This window comes from Equus caballus, chromosome 1 (genome assembly GCF_041296265.1).
Source record: "Equus caballus isolate H_3958 breed thoroughbred chromosome 1, TB-T2T, whole genome shotgun sequence".
NCBI classification, from domain to species: domain Eukaryota; kingdom Metazoa; phylum Chordata; class Mammalia; order Perissodactyla; family Equidae; genus Equus; species Equus caballus.
In genome coordinates, this window is record NC_091684.1 from 86,456,892 (window position 1) to 86,482,474 (window position 25,583).

Below are 25,583 nucleotides of genomic sequence, written 5' to 3' on the forward strand. Positions count from 1 at the left end.
GGGCTACACATTTGGAATACAAAGATAAACAAGACACATCCATCCCCACCTCTGTCTAGGAGGGGAACCCATATCCTAGTTAAGACTAATAATTAAACAGGAAAAAAAAAAAAAAAAAAAGAACCACATACAGTGTGCCAAAAGAGCAGCAGTACTCCTATTGGGGGAAAACTTCAAAGAAGAAGCCGGGTCATGAGGGAAGAGCGTATACCAGGTAAGGCCCTTCCAGTGGGTGGAACACAGCACTTGAGAGAATTTAAACATAAAGAACAGCTCTGTAAGGTGGAGCATGGTAGATGGGAGGAAAAGCAAATGAATCTAGAAAAATAAAATCAAGACCAAATTATGAAGTTTACTAAGCTTTAAAAAAAAAGCACAAATTTGCATTCTCATTTTACTGTGTGTAATTATACCTCAGTTTTTAAAATGTAAATAATAATAATAATAATGTGTATAGCATCCTTACCAAAGATGGTCATACTTGGAGGGGGAAAAATGGAGTGAGTTGTGAGAGAACGAAGTAAAGAAGGTACCAGGGATGGGACAGCTCTGAATAGTTGAAGGTCTTGTTGAGATTATAAAGGCTAATTTTTAAATTATCACCTATCTCGCAAAGTATGTTGATGTGTCTCTTAAAAAATAATCTTTTAGGCACGTAGTCATTTATTAGCGCCTATCCTGGCAGAAATTCCAGGAATTGTGCATCAGTCTTTGTTTTTAGCAAGTCATCAGCAGTTTACTTTCTCAGCTAAAAGTGACCAAATCCAGTATTTTCTTAGTCATAAAAGGATAGCAAAGAAGATTAAAGGAATACATAGTGCCTAAACAGGCAGTGAATTCCTAGTACAAAAACTCACACAACTTAAAGAATAAGTTCCAAGAAAACTGTTATTGGTTGAATTGTGTTCCCCAGAAAGACGTGTTGAAGTCCTAAACCCCAGTTCTTCAGAATGTGGACTTATTTGGAAATAGGGTTGTTGCAGATGTAATTATTTAAGATGAGGTCCTACAGGAGTAGGGTGCGCCCTTAGTCCAATATGACTGGTGTCCTCATAAGAAAAGGAGAGAGACACACAGGAAGAAAACAGCCATGTGACAGCAAAGGCAGAGATCTGTGTAACGCGTCTACAAACCAAGGAACACCAATGATTGTCAGCACACATCAGGAGCTAGAAGAGACAGGGAAAGATTCTCCCCTGTAGGTTCAGAGGGAGCGTGGCCCAGCTGACATCTTGGTTTGGACTTCTGGTTTCCGGAACAAAACATTTCTGTTGTTTCAGGCCACCTATCTTGTGGTACTTTGTTTCGGCAGCCTTAGGAAACTAGTGCAAATACATCTGTCGATGGAGTGGGACCACCAAGGCAAAGCCTCATTTCTCTGTCTTTGTTGAAGGGAACCAACTATCTTATTGGTGATAGTCCGCTAGTGCACCCCCACCCTCAGCTTCACCCTCACCCCCACTAAGCTCATCCAACATGAACCCTTTGTGTAGAGGTGAAGCTCTCTAGGCTCCTCCCCTAGGTGGTTTCGGGCTTCTTTTCCCAATGGACTTGTCTTCAAAGAAAAAAGCACTGATTGGTGAACCTAATTATCCAACTCTTCCCTGTACACCAACCAGCATTCCAGCTTTGTACATTATTCTGTGGGCTTGATTATGTGTGTCAAACCCATTAGATTGCTTTTTGTGTCCTGCTCATCAGGGTTCTGAGAATATAAACTGACGGCCAGTTCTGGAACAAGGTATTGCTACCCCTGGGGTATGTCAAGTGACCATTGGCTTTCCCCAGAAGATCCCTGACTTTGCCACAAAGGTGAGTCCACTACCTCCTTCCCTCAAATCCTTTCATAATCTCAAAATTTAGACCCACCCTCAGAGTCACATAGATCAACAAGCATTGTGACTACCTGCTTGGATTGTACTAAAAGAGCTGAATTTACTGAGTCTGTGGGATGTAGTCTTGGCTCCAACACAAGGTAGTAAAAAAGAATGTAAAGGAGATTTGCAGTTATTTTATTGTGACCAATAGCACAGGGGAGCCTTGCTCCCCGTTTCCTCCTGCACTGAGAGACTTAGCATCTCTCTCTGTAGGACTTGACTCCTGGTGGAATCAGTTGGCTCATTTGTGCAACTTCCGCCAGTGACTCCAAAAGCATTCTTAATTATCAGAAGATAGTTCATCTTTTACCTGGCTAATATGCCAGCACGTGAATGTAGACATCATTTGACTAAAAGAAAATGCAAAAATGCTTTTTTCTAGTTACATGATAATACTGGCTATCATGCGTTGAACTCTTAAGGTCGTAAGTGCAATTTCTTATTTAATCTTCATTCTATAAAATAGGGTTCATTTAGCTGTCCCTATTTTAGAGAGGCAGAAATTAAGCAAGAAGAAAGTACCCAAGGGCTTATAGAACCAGAGAATGGTGGAGTGGGGACCCATGCAGCCCAATCCTGGAGGCCAATGCAGTAAGTTATGGGTTACGCAAAAGCTGAATTTCAAAAGCTGAAAATACCAATATTCAGAAGAGAAAGAGGAGAACATTTGTGGATTGAATTGCAAGGATTGCTTAAAAACTTTTCCAGAAAATCCAAATAAAGTGTGGAGGGTTTTGCTTTTTTGTCTGCTTTGATTGCATTTTTTGGGTTTTGAGGGGTTTTTGTTTTGTTTTTTTGGTTTTGCTTAAGAGTACAGGCAAATATTTTTGTTTAATAGACAGGAATGTGGTAATCAGCTTAAGATGGTGAACTGAGAGCTAAACTTGATAGCTGCTAATTGCTAATCTATCTTACTTTTATAAATGAAATTTAAGGAGGGGAAAGTGATCTGACAAACACTTTTTAAAGTCTTATCTTTGAATCTTGGAAATTTATATCATAAACATGGAGTGAAACCAGAAATAATTTTTACATCGAAAAGAGTTCAATGAGAACAAATTCTTTTCTCAGAACTGCAGAAAAAAATTGGTTAATGTTCAATGCTTAAAGAGTTCGGCAATCTAAACCAAATTAATATTTTGGTTTTGTTTTCCTTTAAAGGGAAAATTCTAAAACAGAGGTGATTTAAAAGAATTGAGTGGACTAGCTAGTATTGTTTTCTGGCCCTGCCTGGAAGGTGAGGTACAATGAAGATAATCAAGCTGAAACCTAGAATTTCTATAGTAGTTGGGACATAATTCAAAGTCATTAAAAGGTAAGAGTGATTGGGATACTGGCATTTAAAGATCCAATTGTTGAAATCCCATCAATTGTTGGAGCATTTATTTATTTAACAAATATTTATTGACACTGTTACGTGCCAGTCACTGGAGCTAAAATAATGAGACACACAGACCCAGGTCCTGCAGCCTAGAGGATAAGACGAACAATAATCAAATATATCATTAGAAAGCAAATTAGCGTCGTGGAGGAGGCTCTCTATAAGCTAGGTGCTGGTGTTTTCCTTGTTTTACTGATGAAAAACCCAAAGTCAAAAGGTGGCAGGTCAGAGTGCAGTAGTGTTTACCAGTAATTGATCACAGCCAGTTACAGATTTCTTTGCTCCTTCTCTACTCGCACTGCTTCACTTGACTAACCTAGAAGAAAAAGGAAAAAGAGAGCGGCGTTAAGCAACTTGCCCAAGGTTACACTTCTAATAGTTGGTGCTGCTGGGCCTCAAACCTAGGAAAACTGGTTTCAGCATTTATGTACTTTGTCACTAAGCTAATACTTTCTTTGAACAGCTGATGAAAAAGCCCTCTCCCCAGAAAGATAGACACACGTGCTTGTAATTTTACTTGTTACTCAGATTCCCTGGCCTTCATTTATAGTGTGACACGAGTTTATAAAATGTTGCCGTGTCCTTACAGTTAAACAAATGCCATCTTCATTCATGAAACCCTGAAATTTTCAGCCTGCTGCAGTTGCCATGGAAGATATTCCTACTTGGCTCTTTGGGACAGGTAAAAATTTAATGTTTAGGGGAAGATCACCAATATCATCCCCAGAAGAGTTAGTACAAGATCTTCATCTGGTCGGTCAGGTGCCTTGCCTGCTACACTGTGTGCTTTTGCCTTGCATACTTAAGTCTTTCATTCTGTTTAAGAGTCTTATTTAAGTACAGACTTTTTATGTCTTGGTCCTAGCTATATCTACAGCAACATCTAACATCTGGCACACAGTGGCAAGTGAAGAAATAATGTTTGCAAGAATAAATTACTAGAGAAATGTGATAGTCACCCTTTTGGGACATTATCAAATGAACACTGACAGCTTAACTTCCACAGCAGACTCTTTACAGAAGGCAGAGAGAGGGTTTTGTTTTGCTTTTTAACCAGGATGTAACTGTTTTTTCTTCTTATTCTTCCCAAAGACCCCCGTACATAGTTGTATATTCCAGTTGTAGGTCCTTTTAGTTCTTCTATGAGGGACGCCACCTGAGCATGGCTTGATGAACGGTGCTAGGTCCGCGCCCAGGATCCGAACTGGCAAAACCCTGGGCCGCCGAAGCAGAGCACGTGAACTTGGCCATGGGGCTGGCCCCACCAGGATGTAACTTGAAAGCTATAGTCATTCTCTGAAACTGGAAATATGATTCCTTTATTTGCCAATGGTGAAACAAATCTCACTAAGTTGACATTAAGTAAAGCAAAATAATCCCCAGGTCAAGCTAACTGTAATTTGATGAAAGGTATTAATCCTGGTAAAGAATCCCCATGCCCCTCAGAAAAATGTGGGAGATGGAGTGGGGCTGAGTTTGGTTAGGAGTGGAGGCACAGAGAAGGAACTCAGGAATATCCACCTTGCTAGTGGGATGTTTAACTGTGTTCTTGAGATGAAGGTGCAGCCAGTACTATAATGGAGATTCCACACCTCAGTCTGTCATGGTTTGACAACACTAGTCTTCAAAGTCATCCAGCTATTGCCTGGGTGGCCAGTAAGTCCTTCTCAGGTCACAGACAACCATGTTGGGATTACTCTTTCCATTTAAAGTGGATTGACACTATACCTGGTATTTGATTAAGAATACCCATGTATATTATTTACTTCTAATAGTATTTAAGGTAGCCTTTACATTTGAATGGCCAGTTGGTAATAAGGATCTTAATATAAAGTTCTTATTAAAAGCATTAATTTGGATGTCTCACAAAAATGAAGTATTGCCTGAAAACACTAAAATTAAATAATGTATATTTTTCTTCAAGTAAGTATTTAATCACCAATTATTCATTCATTCAATTTGCCAAACACCATCAATTTACTTTGCAGGGTTAGTTCTGTAGTGTGTTAAATCTTGGATTTTTTTTTATTAGGAAGCAATTTAATTTCAGAGAAATTGAAACCCATGGCATTGTTCAGATTATCAAAATGTATAATTAATATTGACAGCAGAGTTTTAGAAAATTCAATTAAACTGTTAATTAAGTGCCTGAAGGGGTAAGCACTATGTCAGGTGCTTTGGGCAATACAAAGATGTTCGAAATAGAATTCCTTCCCCAAAGATCCTGCAATGTAGACCAAGAGAGATTATAAATGAATAGGGCAAAGCAGACCATAATAAATGGGAAAAGGGAAAGACAAATTAAAAGCTACTGACTAGAGAGAAGGAAGAAGTTCATTCAAAATATGAAGAAATGAGAAGGATTCATGGAAAGTGATGGGTTTGGACTGCAATGTAAACAATCAGTGCTATGGGCTGAATCTTTGTGCTCTGCCTCCCAACCCCCAAATTCATGTGTTGAAATCCTAATGCCCAATGAGACAGCATTAGGAGGTGGGGCCTTTGAGAGGGGCTTAGGTTGAGAGTGGAGCCTCTATAAATGGGATTAGGGCCCTTAGAAAAGAGGCCAGAGAGTGCTCCCTTGTCCCTTCTGCCATGCGAGGACACAACGGGAAGTCTGCACCCTGGAAGAGGGCCCTCGCTTGACCATGCTGGCACCACGATCTTGGACTTCCCAGCCTCCAGAACTGTGAGGAATGTATTTCTGTTGTTTATAGGCTGCCCTGTCTGTGGTGTTTTGTTGTAGCAGCCAAAACAGACTAAGACAAATGGATAGGAAAGAAAAGAGTATTCCTTGGTGGGAATGCATTTTTTGAAGAAAGGCACATAGATAATAGATGTTCTAAGACCTACCATATGTAAAATCTCTTTCTGCTGCTCATATACTTGAATAACGGGCTGGCTCCCTAGGAAATCCTTGAATCACAACCTTTTCCCCCCAAAGCTGACTGCTGTATTGTCCTTTGTTGAAACAGCTTTATTGAGATATAATGCTCATAACGTGCAATTCTCCTATTTAAGGCATACAATTCAATGGGTTTTGGTATATTCCATTATTAATTTTTTGAATTATGTTAAAATAATATATAATAAAATTGCCATTTTAGCCATTTTTAAGTATACAATTTAGTGGTACTAAGTGCATTCACAATATTGTACAACCTTCACCACTGTCTATTTCCAAAACTTTTTCACCACCCGGTTACAACTGAAACTTTGTAACTGAAACAGTTACAACTGTTACAACTGAAGCTTTGTAACAGTTAAGCAGTAACTTCCCATTCCTCCTTGGCCACCCCCCGGTAACCTATAATCTTTCTGTCTCTATGAATTTGACTACTCTAGGTACCTCATGTAAGTAGAATTATACGATATTTGTCCCTTTGTTCCTGAGTTATTTCACTTACCACAATGATTTCAAGTTTTGTTCATGTTGTGACTTGTATCAGAGCTTCGTTCCTTTTTTCTCTGTGAGGAAGATTCACCCTGAGCTAACATCTGTAACCAATCTTCCTCTTTTTTTTTTTTTTTTTTTTTTTGGTTTGAGGAAGGTTAGCCCTGAGCTAACATATGCGCCAGTCTTCCTCCATTTTGTGTGTGGGATACCTCCATAGCATGGCTGATGTGTGGAGTAAGTCCATGCCTGGGATCTGAACCCACAAACACAGCCACCAAAGTGGAGCACGTGGAACTTTAGCCACTTGGCTGTGGAGCCAGCTCCGCTTCATTCCTTTTTTAAGGCTGAATAGTATTCCATTGTACAAATGTACTGCATATTGTTTATCGGTTCATTTGCTGATGGACATTTGGGTTGTTTCCACCTTTTAGTTATTGTAAATAATGTTTCAGTGAACATTGGGTTACAAGTATCTGTTCAAGTCTGTGCTTTCAGTTCCTTTGGGTACATACCTAGGAGTTGGAATTGCTGGGTCGTATGATAATTCTATGTATAGTTTTTTGAGGAACTACCAAACTGTTTTCCATAGTGGCTGCAGCGTTTTACATTCTTACCAGCAATGTACAAGCGTTCCAATTCTCCACATCCTTGATAACACTTGTTATTTTTCATTGTATTGATAATAGCCATCCTAACAGGAGTAAAATGGTATCTCATTGTGGTTTTGATTTGCATTTCTGTAATGGTTAGTGATATTGAACAACCTTTCATGTGCTTATTACCCATTTGTATATCATCTTTGGAGAAGTATCTATTTAAATCCTTTGCCTATTTTTTAATGGAGTCGTTATTTTTTTGTTGTTGTTTTATTATGGGTGTTGTCTATGTATTCTGGATATTAATCCTTAATCAGATACATGACTTGTGAATATTTTTTCCCATTCTGTGAGTTGTCTTGCATTCTCTTGATGGTATCTTTTGATACATGAAAGATTTTAACTTTGTTGAAGTCCAATTTATCTATTTTTTTGTTTTATTACTTGTGCTTTTGGTGTCATATCCAAGAAATCATTGCTAAATTCAGTGTCATAAACATTTTCTTCTTTGTTTTTTCCTAAGACTTTTGTAGTTTTAGCTATTAAGTTAAGGTCTTGTGATCCATTTTGAGTTAATTTTTGCATAATTTTGTAGGGTTCAAATTTATTCTTTTGCGTGTGAAATCCAAATTTTCCCAGCACCATTTGTTGAAAAATCTGTCCTTTCCTCATTGAACGGTCTGGGCACCCTTGTGAAAAATCAATTGACTATACATTTGAAGGCTTATTCCTGGCTTCTCTATTCTCTTGGCCTGTATGTCTATCCTTATGCCAGTACCACACTGTTTAGCTTGGTAGTAAGTTTTGAAATGAGAAAGTGTGAGTCCTTCATCTTTGCTCTATTTTTTCAAGATAGTTTTGGCTATTTGGGATTCCTTGATATTTCATATGAATTTTAAGGTGAGTTTTTCAGTTTCTATAAAAATGCCATTGGAATTTTGATATGGGTTGCATTGAATCTGTAGATCATTTTGGGTAGTGTTAACATCTAACAATATTCTAACTCATGAACATGGGATGTCTTTCCATTTATTTATGTCTTCCTTAAGTCTTTCGGCAATGTTCTGTAGTTTTTCAGTGTGTAAGACTTTCACCTCCTTGGTTAAAGCTATTCCTAAGTATTTTATTCTTTTTAATGCTCTTGTAAATGGCATCGTTTCACAAGTTTCTGTCCAGATTGTTCATTGCAAGTGTATGGAAATACAACTGATTTGGGGGTGTTGAATTCATTTATTGGTTCTAAGAATTTTTTGTAGATTCTTTAGGGTTGTTTTTTGCTGTTGTTGTTGTTTTTATTTTTCCTTTTTCTCCCCAAAGCCCCCGAGTACATAGTTGTGTATTTTTAGTTGTGGTCCTTCTAGCTGTGGCACATGGGATGCCGCCTCAGCATGGCCTGATGAGTGGTGCCATGTCCGCGCCCAGGATCTGAACCGGCGAAACCCTGGGCTGCTGAAGCGGAGTGCACAAACTTAACCACTCCGCCACGGGGCCGGCCCCATCTTTAGGGTTTTATACATATAAGATCATATCATCTTTGGACAGGGATAATTTTATTTCCTTTCTAATTTGTATGTCTTTTATTTCTTTTTCTTGCCTAATTGTTTTGGCTAGAACTTGCAGTGCTGTGTTGAATAGAAGTGGTGAAAGCAGGCATCCTTGTTTTGTTCCTGATCTTAGAGGAAAAGCGTTCAGTCTTTCACCATAGAGTGTGATGTTAGCTATGAGTTCTTCATTTCATATGGCCTTTATCAGATTGAGGAAGTTTCCTTCTATTACTAGTTTGTTGAGTGTTTTTATCATGCAAGGATGTTGAATATTATCATACTTTTTTCCTGCATCAATTCAGCTGATCATGGGGTTTTTTTCACTTCATTCTGTTAAAGTAGTGTATTACATTGATTTTTTAATGTTGAACCATCCTTGCATTCTAGGAACTAACTCCACTTAGTCTCGATGTTAAGATACTGCAGAATTCAGACTGATAGTATTTTAAGTATTTTCACATCTATATTCATAAGGAATACTGGTCTGTAGTTTTCTTTTAGTGTCTTTGTCTGGTTTTGGTATCAGAGTAATGCTGTCCTCATAGAATGAATTAGGAAGTCTTCCTTCCTCTTCAGTTTTTTGGAAGAGTTTGAGAAGAACTCATGTTAATTCTTCCTTAAATATTTGATAGAATTCACCTGTGAAGCCATCTGGTCCTGTGCTTTTCTTTTTTGAAGGGATTTTGATTACTGGTTTGTTCTCCTTACTAGTTATAGGTCTATTCAGATTTCTATTTATTCTTGAGTCAGTTTTGATATATTGTGAATTTCTAGGAATTTGTCCATTTTATCTAGGTTATCTAATTTGTTGGTGTACAACTGTTTATAGTGTTCTCTTTTAATTATTTTTATTTCTATGAAATCAGTAGTAATATCCACACTTTTCTTTCTGATTTTAGTAATTTGAGTCTTTCTTTTTTCTCAGTCAGTCTAGCTAAAGGTTTGTCCATTTGTTGATCTTTTCAAAGAACCAACTTTTGGTTTCATTTATTTCCTCTGTTGTTTTTCTGTTCTCTATTTTATTTCCACCTCACATTTATTATTTCCTTCCTTCTACTACCTTTGGGTTTGGTTTGCTGTTCTTTTTCTAGTTCCTTAAGGTATATAGTTAGGTTATTGGTTTGAAAATGTCCCATGTGCACTTCAGAAGAATGTGTATTCTGTTGTTGTTGAGCAGAGTGTTCTGTATGTGTCTGGTAGGTCTAGTTGGCTTATTTTGTTGTTCAAGTTATCCATTTCCTTACTTATCTGCTGTCTGGTTGTTCTGTCAGTTGTTGAAAGTGAAGTATTGAAGGCTCCAACTTTTATTATAGATCTGTCTATTACTCCCTTAAATTCTGTCCTTTTTTGCTTCATATAGTTTGGGGCTCCTTTGTTAAATTTATATTTGTTATATCTTCTTGCTCTATAGACCTTTTATCAAGATATAGGGTCCTTCATTGTCTCTGGTACACTTTTTTGATTTAAAGTCTATTTTGTCAATAATATAGCCACCCCAGATCTTTTGGTTACTATTTGCATGAAATATCTTTTTCTATCCTTTTACTCTCATGTTCTTTGTATCCTTATATCAAAAGGGAGTCTCTTCCACACAGCACATAGAATCCTGTTTTGGTTTTTTTAAATCTAATCTGGCAATTTCTGTCTTATGATGGACAAGTTTAATCCATTTACATTTAATGTGATTACTGATTAAAAAAATGATTTATGTAGAAAAAGAAATCAGATTTGTAGTCACCAGAGGTGAGGTGTGCGGTGGGAGGTGGGGGAATCAGGTGAAGATAGTCAAAAAGTATAAACTTCCTTTAGTTAACACTGCTGTATGGTATATTTGAAAGTTGCTAAGAGAGTAAATCCTAAAGTTCTCATCACAAGAAAAAAATTTTGTAACTATGAGGTGATAGTGTTACTGTGGCAATCATTTCGTAATGTGTATATGTTGTCATTATGCTGTACACCTGAAACTTATACAGCATTGTATGTCAATTGTATCTCAATAAAACTGAAAAAAAAAAAGGATTTGTGTCTGCCATTTAGCTATTGTTTTCTGTATGTCTCATGTTTTCTGTTCCTCAATTGTTCCATTACGGACTTTTAAAATATTTGGCTGCTTTCTGTTGCATATCAATTTTATTCTCTTCTTTTCTTTTATGTGTACTTTTAGCTATTCTTTTAGTGGTTACCTTGGTGATGAAAATCTTAAACTTATAACAATCTAATTTGAATACCAATCGTATACTCTGCTGCTATACATCTTTGGTCTTTCTTCTTTATATTGTTATTTTCACAGATTACATCTGTTTACATTGTATGCCCATTAATATAGATTTATAGGGGCCAGCCCCTGGGCTGAGTGGTTAAGTTCGTGTGCTCCGCTGTCGGCCCAGGGTTTCGCTGGTTCGAATCCTGGGTGCGGACATGGCACTGCTCACCAGGCCATGCTGAGGCGGCATCCCATATACCACAACTAGAAGTACCTGCAACTAAGAATATACAACTGTGTAGCAGGGGGCTTTGGGGAGAAAAAGGAAAAAAAATCTTAAAAGAAAATATAGATTTATAATTGTTGTACCTTTTAAATCATATGGGTAAAAGAGAGAGGTTACAAACCAAACCAGAAGTATAATAATGCTCGCTTTTATATTTATGTATGAAGTTACTTTTATTATTATTCTTTAATTTTTTCTTATGTCTTTGAGTTACTGTCTGTTGACCTTTCTTTTCAGGCTGAAGGACCCCCTGTAGCAGTTTTTCTAGGACAGGTCTACTGGGAATGCCCTCCCTCAGCTTTTGTTTTTCTAGAAATGTGTTAATTTTACTTTCATTCTTGAAGTGTTTCTTCTATCATTTCTTGATAGTTTTTTCAGATATAGAATTCTGGGAGAAGGGGCGGAGCAAAATGGCGGGGTGAGCTGACCCGGGATTCTCTCCCCTCCAAAATACAACAAAAGATCGGAAGAACTGAATTTCAGAGAATAAACATAATGCCAGCTCGTTAGAGACCTACAATACCAAGAAGGCGGAGATCATAAACCTAGCTTTACCCCTTCGGAGGCGCTGGAACGGTAGGAGAGAACATCGCTCCCTCCCCTAGAGTCTGCGATCGCTGCGGCGCGGGTCGGGAAGGAGCGGGGGGAGGGCCGCGTGACGGGGGATCATCCAGGACTCCTGCCGCTGATTCAGTGGAGACCCGCTGACGGGGGGAAAGCTTCCGTCCGTGGGGACCCCATAAACCAAGGGCCTCAGGAGACCAGAGATCACAACTGATCTGAACCCAGACCGGTGCGTGTGAGTAAAAGCCCCTCCCCCCCAGCAAAGCCAGTGGGTGCAGCCATCTTGCCCCAAGGCGGAGAGCTCGTAACACGTGGCTCTCGACCACCATCTGGTGGTGACAGGCTATAACTGCAACCGAATTCTACCACCATGTGAAAAGACCACTCCTCTACCATCCAGCAATTTATAAAAGCCCCAGACCAGAAGGAAAACAATAAAAACATAGAATTAAGTCCTGAGGACTTGGAATTAGGTAAACTAAGTGATAATGAGTTCAGAGCAGCTATAATAAAAAAAACTCAATGAGGTAGAGAGAAAGATAGAGAAACAAGCCGAGTTCTGGAGTTACTTCACAAAAGAGTTTGAAATCATAAAGAAGAATCAAACAGAATTACTTGAGATGAAAAACACAATGGACCAGATAAAACAGAATACGGATTCCCTGAATGCCCGTGTAGACACCATAGAAGAGCAAATTAACATAATTGAAGATAGACGGGATGAATGGCTCCAGACAGAGGAAGAAAGAGAACTAAGAATTAAAAAAAATGAGGAAAATCTCCGAGAGATAATGGATTCAATGAGGAGTAAGAACATAAGGATCATAGGAATTCCCGAGAATATGGAAAAGGAAAATGGAGCAGAAAGTGTGCTTAACAAAATTATTGAAGAGAACTTCCCAAATCTAGGGATCGACGGAGAAATGTGTGTAGAGGAGGGTTTTAGATCTCCTAGATTTGTCAATGTAAAAAGAGCTACCCCAAGGCACATAGTAGTAAAATTGGCAAAAGGGAAAGATAAGGAAAGAATACTCAGGGAAGTAAGAAAAAAAAAGAGAATAACCTATAAAGGAGCCCCTATCAGACTGTCAGCGGATTTCTCTACAGAAACCCTACAAGCTAGGAGAGAATGGAGTGACATATTCAAAGCTTTAAAAGATAAAAATCTTCAGCCAAGAATACTCTATCCAGCAAGAATTTCCTTCAGATATGAGGGAGAAATTAAATCTTTTCCAGACAAACAAAAGTTAAGGGAATTTGTAACCAAAAGCCCTCCATTACAAGAAATCCTCAAGAAGGCTCTCATACCTGAAAAAAGAAAAAAGGGAGAAAGGGGACACAATCCACAGACTAGGGAGACTGATGGATAGAACCAGAACAGGATAGCAAATATTCAACTATAGCATTAGGGTAAAGGTAAGGAAACTACCAAAGCAAGGACGATCTTATCACTCTAACTACAAATTCATAAGACGAGTTGGAATAAAAAATGAAAATAATTATTTAGGAGGGGAAGAGCAAAGGGTCTAAATCAGTATTGGTCAAGTAAGTAAGAGACCACCAGAGAATAGACTATATTATACACGAGATTCTAAATACAAACTTCAAGGTAGACACTAAAATAAAGTACAGAACAGAGTCACAAATCATGAATAAGGAAAAATCTAAGAAACCCAGTATAAGAAATTGCAGTATTAAATGGGTAGTTTAAAGCAAACAGGAAAAGAAATGCAGGAAAACAAGATAATGAGCAACAGATTAACAGCATTAAGTCCACATGCATCAATAATCACTCTCAATGTGAACCGATTGAACTCTCCAATAAAAAGACGCAGAGTGGCAAAATGGATTAAAGAACATGATCCAACAATTTGTTGCCTCTGGGAAACACACCTCAGCCCCAAGGACAAACACAGACTCAGGGTGAAGGGGTGGAGGACTATACTTCAAGCAAATAGCAAGGGAAAAAAGGCAGGTGTTGCAATTCTTATATCAGACCAAGTGGATTTCAAAATAAGACAGGTAAAGAGAGACACAGAGGGACAATATATAATGATCAAAGGGACACTTCATCAAGAAGAAGTAACACTTATAAATATCTATGCACCCAACACAGGAGCACCAAGATTCATAAAGCAACTATTAACAGACCTAAAGGAAGATGTTAAAAACAACACAATAATAGTAGGGGACCTCAACACCCCACTCACATCAATGGACAGATCATCAGACAGAAAATCAACAAAGAAATAGTGGAGCTAAACGAAAAACTAAAACAATTGGACTTAATAGACATATATAGATCACTTCACCCTGAAAGAGCTGAATACTCATTCTTCTCAAGTGCACATGGAAATTCTCAAGGATAGACCATATGTTGGGAAACAAGGCAAGCCTCTACAAATTTAAAAAAATTGAAATAATAACAAGCATCTTCTCCGATCATAGTGCTGTAAGGCTAGAAATTAATTACAAGAAAAAAGCTGAGAAAGGCACAAAGATGTGGAGACTAAACAACACACTACTGAACAAGCAATGGATCATTGAAGAAATTAAAGAAGAAATAAAAAAATACCTGGAAACAAATGAAAATGATAGCATGCCATACCAACTCATATGGGATACAGCAAAAGCTGTATTAAGAGGAAAATTCATCACAATACAGGCACATCTTAACAAACAAGAAAAATCCCAAATAAGCAACCTTAAAGCACACCTAACTGAACTAGAGAAAAAAGAACAAATGAAGCCCAAAGTCAGCAGAAGAAGAGAAACAGAATTCTGGTGGACAGTTTTTTTCTTTAGGCACTTTAAATATGTCATCCCATTGCCTTCTGGCCTTCATGGTTTCTGATGAGAATTCCACTGTTAATCTTATTGAGAATCCTTTGTTCATGAATCTTCACTTCCCTCTTACTGCTTTCAAAACTGTATCTCTGTCTTTGGATTTCAACAATTTGATTATAATGGATCTCTTTGAGTTTATCCTGTTCTAAGTTCATTGATCCTCTTGGATGTGTATAGTCATGACTTTCATCAGACTGGGGAAGTTTTTGGCCATTGTTTCTTCAAGTTTTGTTTTTTTTTTCAACCCCTTTCTATCTCTCTTTCCCATCTGGGATTCCACAATGCGGATGTTGGTATGTTTGATGGTGTCCGACAGGTCCCTCCGGCTTTGTTCATTTCTCTTTATTCTTTTTTCTTGCTGCTCCTCACTGGGTAATTTCAAATGTCTTATCTTTAAGTTTGCTGATCCTTTTCTCTGTCTGCCCAAATCTATTGTTGAATCCCTCTACTGAGTTTTTCATATCAGTTATTGTGCTTTTCAGCACCAGAATTTCTGTTTGGTTCCTTTTGATCATTTTTATATCTGTATTGATAGTCTCCTTTTATTCATACATCATTTTCCTGATTTCCTTTAGTTCTTTTTCCATGGTTTTCTTTAGCTCATTGAACGTATTTAAGACAGTTGATTTAATGCCTTTGATTAATAATTATAATTTCTGGAATTCCTAAGGGATGATTTTTGTCAAATTCTTTATTTCTCATGAATGGACCATACTTTCCTGTTTCTTAGTACTTTTTGTAATTTTCTTGTTGAGAACTGGACATCATAAGTAAAATGTTGTGATAATTTTGGAAATCTAATTCTCTCACTTCAAAGGGATTGCTATTTTTGCTTGTTGAGGGCTGGAGCCATATTAATTTTTCAAACTAACTTTGCAAAAATGTGTATTCCTTGTTAAGTGTAGTCACTAAAGTTTCTCTTCTATTATCTCTGTAGTCTTTGGTACAAAGAGTTCCTTAAATGTCTGGCTCCCACAGTGGGACAAAATAGGTCCTATCTCTTTAAATCCCCTCCTCACTGGGAAGCCACTTCAATCCATGAGAGTGAAACGAAGGTTGACTTCTGTGTTGGCTCTTCAGTGATCAAAAGCAGCAATTGGCAATCAAAACACATAACTCCACTCACTGGAGGACAAGTTTCTTATTGCCCTCCATTGCTCCAGCAAGTGGCACCAGGAATGCTTGTCTCTGTGCCCACAGCTGCCTGCAGCAGGGTTGAGGCAGGGAAGATGGTAGCTGCTACTGCCTGAAATGGACTGAAACTGAGTAAATTTACCAGCTGCTTCATCAAGCTCTCTCCTAGGCCCTGCAAGTGTCCTGCTAGACCCAGAGTTCTAAAACACTTGCTTCATACAGCTCCTGCCAGTTGAACTGTTGTTTTGGTGGAGGGACAGGTATCTGGACTTTCCTACTCTGTTGTCTTCTCTGACGTCACCTGTGTTGTCTTCTTGTATTTCATATTAGAGAGGAGAGGTCTGAGCCCAGAATGATTTTTATTATTTTACAGTGTCTTTTTATCTCTTTTTCTCTTTTCTATCTCATTACGTGTACAGGTTTTTTTCTTCTTTATCGTTATAATTCTAAAAAATAGCAGAATGTGTCTAGGTGTTAGTTTTTTAAATTTATTTTGCCTGGTATACTGTGTACCCTTTTGCCTTGTGTACTTAAATCTTTTGTTCAGTTTGAGAAAGTCTTATTTAATGATATCTTTGTTTACTGCTTCTGTTCCAACTGTTCTGTTACTTTCTCTAGAAAAATTATAATATTTAGGGCTTTTAAAAATCTAAGTTAGATCTTCATCCTCCATTTCTGATTTCTGCAAAATAATCCTGTCTTTAAAAACACATTTCTGATGCAGATTTTAGTCCTGCTATTGCATTGTTATTTTCCTCTCATCCTTTTCTCACCTATCCTTCTTTTATATGTCAACTCTTTTAAAATATTTATTATCTTAATACTTTTCAACTGATTCTGATTTCTCCAAATTGCTTTCTGTTCCTCTTCCATTTCTGTATATAGCCTAATACTTTTTCCTATGGTTCCTATACTATTGTATTTCATTGATTTTAAGAGATTTTATGTGCTATTTTTTGAAAATATTACCATAAGCTTTGAAAAGAAGATTTCACATGACTGTCATAACTGGCGCCTGACTCACAGTGATTGTAAGACCATCGATTGTAAGATGCATCCAGATTAAAGAGATGTTAAAATGTAAAAACAAAATTGATCACAGAATATAAATAGGATACGTAATTTTCAGATTGGTGATCTTCCACTGAGTCAACAGCATTATATTCTCTTTTTCTTTTACTGCCATGTTCTTTCACAAGCTCCATTTTGTTCATTCTTTTTAAACTTGTTAGTGAGAGACATCACAGCATTGAAAGACATTGCATTTTGGAAATAGGCTTACATGGGTTCACATCAGAGCTCTGCTTCTTACTAGCTATGTGACTATATTAGTTTGTTACTAGCTATGTGACTATATTAGTTTGGATATAGGCTAAGGCTATTATAGCAAAGAGACCCAAAAACACTGTGGCTTAGATAAGCCATAATTTTTTTGTTCTTGATGAAGAAGATTGGCCCTGAGCTAACATCTGTGCTAATCTTCCTCTATTTTGTATATGGGATGCCACCACAGCATGGCTTGATGAGTGGTGTGTAGGTCCATGCCTAGGATCCAAACCCACAAACACTGGGCCGCCAAAGCAGAGCATGCAAACTTAACCACTGTGCCACCGGGCTGGCCCCCAGAAATTATTTTCTTTCTCACACAACATTCCAGAGGTGAGCAGCCTAGTACTGGTGGGGCAAGTCTGCCATCCTCAATATCATAAGAACTTTTATATTGAGAGCCTTAATGCCAACTGGCCATCCAAGTATAAAAGCTATCTCAAATAATTTTAGAAGTAGATGCAGTAGAAATATAAATATATAACAACAAAATTAAGCATATATTTGAGTAAAAGTAAGATATGTCTTTATCTACTGGGTAGCATGATCTATTGGGAATTAGCTGAGATCTGCAGACATAGAAAAATATACTATAGTAGCACTAAATGCTAGGTGTAACCATGTGATTTATTTTGTATTAAGTCTATATGTTAAGGAAATGAGTAACTTAATAATTCTACCTTTCTGTAAAATCAGGAGTCTTCGGCATGCTCTGGCTCTTTCTGTGGGTCCCAGAGTACCCTTCAAGACAGGGCGGCCTTGAGTTCTCATGAACTAGCATTCTACCATGTATGTGAAGAATGATTTAGAGAGAGACGGGGCTGGGGGCAGGATTGAGAATCTGGTAGGCAATGCTCTCAGTTCTTAGTACAGAGTGACCTCAGGAGGATTCCAGTTGGAGATGGTGTGGCTAAGCCTTCACCATGCCTGTCATCAATAAACAGGGGTCTCCTAGTACTTAATACTCAGCAAATAATAGTAGGCCCTACTGAAAATGTGAAAGCTGTACTCAGGAATTGTTCAATTCAAGCTTAATATTAGAGTTCAGCCTGTCTCCTTTTTGTTTACCCCAGTTTTTCCATGCAACTAAGGTACTTAAGGAAAAGGGACAGTGAATGAAGAGTATGGTTCATTTAACAGGAACAGGTTGCAACCAGGTTTATTGGACAGCAGATAGGTGTGAGGTGTAAAGATTCTAATCATAAACTTTAAAGGCTGAAAAAGAAATAGGCTTTTGGTGACTCAAATGTGGGTAGTAAGAGAATTTCAGTAGATAAGAGGGACATCCAGTGCTAATTAATAACAACTTTCAAAAAAGGTCTGTCAATCCAGTTCATGTTAGACACACAAGATAAAACTAGGCAGGGCCACTAAACTGGGTGGTTTCGAATTAGGATTGGAGGATTCAGCCAAGGTGTCTCTGTTCTCCTGCCTCTGCCTTAGGCCAGGTCCTTATCTTGCGTTTGGACTATTGCAACAGCCTCCTCAAAAGTATGTCTTCATTTTGCTGTCTTGGATCTTGGAATGAATCTTACCAAGTATGAAAGAATTTTCCATCTTAAAACTGCCTTAGCACTCTATGGGAGTGGGAGGTGGGTGTTGTTGGTCTTTCTCTGGCTCTCTTCTGGTCACTGCATCTGCACACTGCTCGCTGTCTAACCAGTCCTCCTAACCACCATTCTCATCAAGCACCTCCTTCGTTTACCAGTTGGCCCTCCTCATTTCTGGCCAAGATCAACCTTGAGAAAGTTGGCAGTGAGCTCAGGATTATCCGTCCTATCTGTTCCACCAAAGAGACGCCATGGAGACCACCCTCATCCAGGAGCCACAGTCTCTGGGAAATCACTGGGGGCCCAAGCCCAGGAACAGAAAGAGACAGACAAGCTTTGGCTATTGGTTGGTTGGCAGGAAGCAGGTGCAAGTACTGACCTGGACCATGTGTCCTTTGCCAAAGAAAACATACTGAGTAGAAGTTTAGACAATATCATTCAACAGAGATTTATTGAGCTCCTACTGTATGCAGGCATTGTGATAAGCTGTGGGGATCCAAAGATAAATAAGGCATGGTCCTGTCTTTAAAGAACTTGCAGTCTGCTGGGGAATTTCAACTTCGCTAATCTCATTGGACACTGGACTTTTGAGAAAAGATAGTACTGGGTTGCATTGTCTGAGAGACTTGGGATTTGTCTCTGATCTCCAGGCTATAAGTAACCTGTTTCATTGTTAACCTCATAATAATTTTGAATGTGTACATGTGTTGGGACATAGGTATAAACAGCAAATGTAAATTTAGTGTTTAAATTTAAATCAGGTGTCTTAATGGTTTCATACACCTGAAGCAAACAAATAGTCAGCTTCTTATATGTTTATTGCTTATATGAATACTCCAGGCTAGGGATTCATTTGATTTTGCAAATTTTATATATATTTCCATTCCATATTTTATCTATCCATTTTTTCTAAGCCATTCGGTATGGAACATTTCATGAATAGAACAGAATTGGGTGATTCAGACACCTGGCCCCGTGGGGATTTTGATATATTGAAGAATGGTTCCCACAGTCTACACCCTGGAAGGGAATGGAATGTGGCCTGTGTTTGGTTTTAGAATAAGTCTCAGAATTGCCTGCCTTCCAAATCCTTCTTGGGGTAATGGACAAGAACCGTCTTGGAAGTCAGAAGATAGGAGTTCTAGCCTCAGCTCTGTTACCTGGGTGGTCATCAACACTTAACCATTGTGGTCTCAGTTTTCTATAGGGTGAGGATAATATTTGATTCAAGGGGCCTGCTATGAGGAGCAGCTGTGATAATGTGTCACCTGTCCTCTCTCAGCCTCATTCCTGTCAAATGAAGGGATTTGGATGAGATTACTTCTGGGCCATAAATTCCTGAAATCTTGTTTATATCTTTAAAATTGGTATTTCCCAAAACATGGTTCACAACAGAATTTTAGGTATGGGAAAGAACATTCCTTAGTTTAATAGTTATGGCAGACAAGGCAGAGTTCACAAGAGGGCCAGCACTGCTCAGGTTATGTGCCAGAGGCCTGCAGTTGGATTTACTTGGCCTCACAAACCTCAGCCGCCTGTCAAGACTCTACCCCACAGCCTTCCATAATTATCAAAGTAAGTGGGAAAATGAATGGTTAGTTTTATGATAACAATCGGGGGGGCGCTAGATATAGGAAGAGGAGGCAATAAAAGTTTAATTCCATAGCAACAACTTGGTGCCCACCCATCTCCCCACTGGGATTCAGACCTGTAGACTCATTCAGCATGGCAGCTTCTGGAGGAATCCTATAGAAGATCCCTCAGCTAAGGGGAGAGAGCTGAGTCTGGTACTGCCGTGTAGGCCTCATGCCCCTGAGGTCCATTGCAGTGTAAGGAGGGAACAGGCAGAAGCTTTAACCTTTGTGGCTGACTCATTGGCTCAGAGGCAGTGCGGTAGCAAGAGTAGTAGGCTGAAGTATCTGTGGTGTGACATGCCAGTATAACCAGCATCCCAAACACACTGGGTGAACAGGGAACAAAAAAACAAAATGACAAAGATTGAGGCAAGGCTGGCCAGGAGCCTTCCCGTTGGTGCCATCTGTAAATCTTCTCATAAGAAAAGAATGTAATAGGATCAGCCCAGTGGCACAGTGGTTAAGTTTGCATGTTCCACTTTGGCAGCCCAGGGTTTGCCAGTTCAGATCCTGGATGCGGACATGGCACCACTTGGCAAGCCATGCTGTCGCAGGTTTCCAACATATAAAGTAGAGGAAGATGGGCATGGATGTTAGCTCAGGGCCAGGCTTCCTCAGCAAAAAGAGAAGGATTGGCAGTGGATGTTAGCTCAGGGCTAATCTTCCTCAAAAAAAAATATATATATATAAGGATGTAATAATGGAAGGCCCAAGTGGAAGAGGAGACATTTGGCATGCTCATCCTTCAAGATCCATCTCACAGAGCTGCTTTTGTTAAAAACAGAAAAACAGATGTTCACAATGTTCTCAAAACAGAACAGAAATTATTACTGTTTTAAAGAGGATGGTGGATGGGTGGGGAAAGAAGGACAAAGAACCTTAACTCCGGAGATAAAAGTACTCGGTGACAGCAAAATGCTCACATTTACTCTGATGGGAAAGAGGCAGATGGGCATTGAAGGGGAAAACCATCTAGAAAAGAGAGAAATAAAGCATGTGGGGAGAAAACAAAGAATGTCTGAAAATTGTGTTTAAAGTGAAATGATATGCAGTGATTGGAAAATAAAGAATGAATGAATGTATGAATGTGTTGAATTTGGTACAAAATGTCATTATCTTCCATTATTAAAATTCACATAAAGATGAGTTGAGAGAAAAAAAGTGACAATGTTTAGTACAATCTAAAATATCATAAATGTAGCCATATCGTCAGGTCAAGAAGCTGTCAAGGTTAATAATGTATTATTTAGGGTAAAAGCTAAGCTGCTGTAGCAGGGACCCTAAATACAATGGCTTAAAGCATGTACAAGTTTGTTTCTCTTTCCACGTGGCATGAGATGAGCAGGCCATGTCACTGGGGCAAATCTGTCAAACAGGAACCCAGATTCCTTCTAAGCTGGAGCTGCTCCATCCCTCAGATTTATCAACTGACTATTAGTGATACCTGCTGTTTTTCTCTTAAAGACTTCTTGTTTAGTTCAATAGACTCAGGAAGGGTTAGGGGAAAATTGTTAATTTCAACACACTTCTGCCAATATCTTTTTAAAAATAAAATGCTTTCATATTATCATATGCTTTAATTATATTTTCATCAAAACATTGTAGCTGATTTAGATAACTGAAAAAATGGAAAATGTCCCCTATATAGCCTAAATACCAAAGTAAGGCTAAATGATTGATTAAATCAGCCTGCCTTACTGTTGTAAAAAATAATAAAATAAAATCCGACTTCATTTTTCAATTCAAATAAACTGTTAACACATTTTGAGGAACAGTATAAAAACCACTGAGAGATAAATAATGCAACAAGTCTTGTAAAACCAGTTAAGTCAAGATTAAAATGCTGTTATGCTGATATAATTAAAATTTTCATTATGTAAATTTTTCTCATTTATGCAATGTAATATGTAGCTACATTTTTAAGTTATTCATGAAGCAAGGGGGATGCTAAAAGGACTCGTATTCCTTTGGTAACTGTGTGCATGTATGTACTGAGCTCTGGTGTTTGGGAATAATTAAATAAATCATGTATAAAATTAAGAAATAATTCCATTAATTTTGTTAGACATACTGATCAAACTTTTTCAAAGTATTGAATGGAAGAGTAAAGTACAGACTGATAAAAATTAATTGGTCTGGTATCTAATATAAATTTTATTTTTTTTGCTAACATGAAACAGTATATACTAAATATTTTGTAAAATGAAATAAGTGCAGGATTGTAACTGGAATATTTTATATGCTTGGATAAATATGTTTTAAATACCTCATTGTATAATACACACCAAATCTAAAAGAAATCGTGAAAAATTACACAGGTTTTTAACTGGTGAAACCTGAAAATTGTGGCCGTCTTGGGAAGCATTCCTGTTCCTGGCCTGTGCTGCTTCCATTGTCCAGTTGACAAATAAAAATGGCAAGCAATAGGATATATTGGAGAATATGAGGAAGCCATTTGGTATAAACCTAATTCGGCCTGACCTTGTCTTTCCAAAAGGGCCTGACTGTGGCCATTGAGCATGCATTGTATATCTGCTTTACATTTTCCCTATGGCAAGAACAAAGGCCCTTGAGGTAAAGGTGCAACCTCCCTCCCCCTCCCAACGTTGGCGTCTCCTTAAGGATTAAGCCTCTTTCCTTAGGCTAGAAACTGATTGCTGTGCTCACCTGTGACCGCCCAGCTCGAGACAATAGACTTACCTCCTGCTATGCCCACCAAGATAGCAGACCCACTACCTGCTGTGTCCATCAAGTGCTGTGCCGACAGGGCAATCTTGTGACTACTGTGGGAGGGACATTCCAATCATATGTGAAACACCCTGTTTGGGAGTATATAACCACTCTGTGCACCCCACTTCTTCGGTGCCCTTTCTTCCTTTGGGAAGAAAGGGCCCGGGCCATGGTCCTCAGATTTCAGCTCAGAATAAACTCACCCAAATTTTCATTTACAGATTGGTTACGGATTATTTTCATCGACACAGTGGTGTTTTTCTCACCAGCTAACTTCTAAGGATTATTCTTGAGAAGGGTTGAAAAGAATTGCTTATGTTTAAATACATGAGCAAAAAAAGCCATTTAGATGGTTATTTCTTATTGTTGCTCTGATTATCCATCACTGATCTCCCTCGTGAGCGGTCATTCTTCTGATGATAACTGAGGAATGGAAAAGGTGAGGTCAGTAAATGCAAACTGGCACCGCTGCCACGTCCAGCACTTTCTAACACACATATCGGATTTCAGAAGGTCCCATTCCTAATGCCACAATTCACCTTTAGCAGAACAATGAATAAGACAGGAAAAGGTAGAAAGGTTTAGGATGGGAGCATGGTGTCTTGATTAAGCACCTCGATAAGGGATTCCCCAAAATAATATTTCAAATTTCCCCTTTGTTTGGAGCCCTGGGGACTTTTACGCCCTACGCCAATGCACCTAAGTAAGGTTTAGAAATGGGTGAGGGGTGTGCCTTGCTTTGGAAGAGTGGGCGGGGTGTTTATATAAGCACAAGGCTTGGACAAGCACTAGCAGGGGAGGCCCACCAGCACCACACAAACCTGGGGCACTGTGAGATGCCTAAAGCAGGAGCAGGACTAAGCTCCAAGTAGAGGAGATGGAGCCTGTGCAGGTTGGGCTGGGCTAGGGAAGGCCTCACCAAGGAGGAAACAGACCTGGAAGGGTGACTGGATTTGTCCCCACTGCACAAGGGCAAAGAACCTTGCCAACATCTGAAACATTTGCAACAAGTGGAAGGAAGGGTGACATTTTAGAAGTAACACTGCTCAGGGAAGAATGGATATGAGGTGCATGTGGGAATAGTGGCCACAGAGAAGGCTGGCTCCCTAAGGGCACTCATTTACATTAAGGCATTGATTTCCTTCCATTTATTTACATATCATTAGCGACAGTCACAAAGGAAAGAACAGAGTCCTGAGGCACAGAAAGATTGTCTTGATTGCCTATGGGGAAAGATTAAGGCAAATGGCTGTCTCCCACCTCCACCACTAGCAAATATTCTCATCTGAGTGATCTAGGGTGGGGTCCAGGCATCAGGAATTTTAAAAAGCCTCCTTGGTGAATCTAATGTGAATCTGGAGTTGAGACTCAGGAGTGGAACATGTTGGGGAAAACCAGGTCGGGGGAGGAAGTGTTCCTGGCAGTGCTATGTTGAGAGGCCCTTTGAATTCCAGGGCAGGACCTGGGGCATTAAGTATGCAACTCAGGGGGAAGGTCATGCAACTGATGAGGGCTGCCATACTTGGTTTTGGCCATTGGTCACCTAGGTAATTTCAAAATTATGCAATTAAATGCTGACCATAATACCATTTTATTGCTCATCCTGGTATTCAAAAGGTCTCTTTTCCCCCTTACAATTACTATTTATATAGCTAATCTTTCTCTACCTCTGGTAGCTTGTCTTGAAAAGACACTTCATGACTTTATCCATATTATCTGCCACTGTAGTTTCCCAGGAGCTCACAGCCATGCAAGAGGATTTGAAAGTGTGCCTTGCTGGACACCCAAGCATTTCTTCTGCCCATCTGTTTTACCAACGAGGAAGTCTGCACTGCTGTGGAGACAACTTCATCAAGACTTGAAAGCCCTGGGGAATCCTTGGGTAGGGATTCTCATTGACAAATCACAACCACCGCCAGCTCCCAGCTTAAAAAGAATGATGGTCTGTCAGTTGCTTAATTATTGAGTTATTCATTAATGAATCCAAAAGGGAAAAAAACTGTCTCTGTCTCTGGTGACTCCATCTGAAATATGAAAATGCCTCAGACAGGACAGTATACCCATTGCGGAGGCTCCTGGGTATTTGAGAATCTCAAGAGCACGGTTGGGCACACTCAGTACCTTCTTGTTGAGCAATCCAGGGAAACTGGGTGAATTTTTGTCAGTTTGGTAACAATTAGCAACTTCTTCTTACGAGTTTCTGACTTTGTATCATTTAAATTGGTTTCCGTTCACTTAAGGGTTGTAAAGAGCTCATCTGCAGCTTACTTCATGAACATCCAGGAATCAGGTAGACAGCAGGAAAGAACACCAAGCCAAAGGTCTGCATCTGAAACTAAGTCACTGCCAAGCATTTCTGTGTTGCCAACCAGATGGCGCAGGAGCCTGGCCATTCATACTGTCCTGCTATTAACCTTTCCAGTAAGAGCTTCTCTAATTATTCTAGACTTGTGATTACTACTGACCCTTTCCTTTATCTCCAATCCAGGGGTTTTCAACTGAGGGTTAGGTGAC

The 25,583-nt window shown here is 39.0% G+C and overlaps 1 long non-coding RNA gene across 1 annotated transcript; it reads left to right on the forward strand.

Annotated features, from left to right (window-relative positions):
- The first annotated feature begins 74 nt into the window (after positions 1-74).
- Positions 75-24,927, forward strand: LOC111774624 (uncharacterized). Its single transcript, XR_002809684.2, has 3 exons — positions 75-214; positions 1,702-1,812; positions 24,798-24,927. It is a non-coding gene; the product is annotated as an uncharacterized lncRNA (long non-coding RNA).
- Positions 24,928-25,583: the final 656 nt, after the last annotated feature.